The sequence below is a fragment of the Lemur catta genome, chromosome 7 (genome assembly GCF_020740605.2).
Source record: "Lemur catta isolate mLemCat1 chromosome 7, mLemCat1.pri, whole genome shotgun sequence".
Classification (NCBI taxonomy): domain Eukaryota; kingdom Metazoa; phylum Chordata; class Mammalia; order Primates; family Lemuridae; genus Lemur; species Lemur catta.
The window spans coordinates 84916324-84918062 of NC_059134.1; positions in this window are offsets into that span (position 1 = coordinate 84916324).

Consider the following 1739-nt stretch of genomic DNA (forward strand, 5'->3'; position numbering starts at 1 on the left):
GGAGAAAGTGGTTTTACAAGTCCAGAAATGACTGGATGTTTAAGATAGGAAAACAAACTGATGAATACATCCATGAATGTTTCCATGTACACATTTATATATAATCAATCAAGCTGTCCATATGCTGTGGGATGTTCTGTTTCTCAGCACAGTTGGCGTCAGAATCTGCCAGGGGAGTTGTGCGAGTTTCCTTCTGGGTCAGGTAGTGGCACATTAAGGGCAGCCATGATGGGCTGTGAGTGGCTGGGAAAAGGCAGCAGTTCTGTGGGAGGCTGGGAGAATTATTTACAGAGCTTGTGCACCATGGCTTTGGACATTTTAGGCAAACCGTTTTAAAAGCTGACTTTTTGATATATTAATAGATATATCAACAGAGGCTTCAAAATTAGCTATATTATGGTTCCTAGGTCCAAGGCAGGTTACCCACATCTGCCAGAATCAGAACTCAAAGTGTTCTTTCATTCAGATTCAGGAAGAGCACGTAGAACAGCTGATGTTTGCCAGACACTGTGGTGCTCTGGGGCATACAACAGCAATCACACAGAATGTATAGTCCCGTGGACGAGCTTGCAGTCCGGTGGGGAGTATGTACAAGTAACTGGCTCTTATGAGGCAGTGTGGTAAGTCCTTTGGTGGAGGTGTAGAGGGTGCCCAAGGAGGCATTGTCCTAGTCTTTGGAGGAAACGGTGTATTGGTTATAATTGTGCTTGTCTACAAATAGCAGACTCCACCCCAACTCTAACTCTCCTGAAAAAAAAAAATCCAGTAACTTTAACAACTTGGAATTTTATATTTCTGGAAGTAGGTGGTCCCAGGTTATATGGCAGCTCAAAGATGCTGTCAGAGCCTTTGCTCAGTCATTCTTAGTGTATGCTTCTTGTCCACATGGTTACAAAATGGCTCCTTCAGTTCCAGGTATCAATTCTACATTCCAGGCAGGAACAAGAAGAAGAACAAATGGCCAAATGCTGATGAATCTGTCAGAGATTTTCCAGAATCTCAATCCAATGTCTTATCTTTTTTGGCTACAACTATGTCCCACGGCTACTCTGGATGCAAAAGGTTGGGGGAAATGTAGGCTTTGGCTCTAAACTTTGGCAACTCATACTAAATTGAATTTCTGTTAATCAGGAAGAAGGCAAATGGCTTCTAGGGAGGCAATTATAACTCTTTGTCCCAGGGGTCAGGATAGATGGATGCAGTGAGCACCGGATTCCTCAGCACTTTGTTGTTGCTCCAGTGGTTCCTTTTGTAGCTCTGGCCCAAGACTCTCTCCAACATTGTAGGTGATCACAAAGCTGGAACAGGTAAGAGGGACCCAATAAGGCCTGCAAATCATCTCCTCCCACATCCATTTCGAGCAGAACCACCTCCAAACATGCTAGGGAGATGTGCTTGGTGCCAGCATGCAACAGTGAACACAACAAATGAGCTCCTGCCCCCAGAAAATTCACATTTAGTGAAGAACCCAGATAACACAATCGTTTCCAGTTAAAACATTTTGATGTTTTTTTTTTTTTTTTTTCACATCAATTCATTCCTCCAGGCCAACTGTAAGGGAAAGCAAGCTGGTGGTCCCGTTGTATGGATAAGGAAATAAAAGCCCAAAGAAAGTTAAAACTTGTACAATTCACACTGCTGGTCAAGGACAAATACTGGAATAGGTTCTGCTTCTCAGTCCAGTGCTTTCTCCTCTCTCAGGCCACGTTCTGCACCCACAGCACCCGCAAGCCTCACTC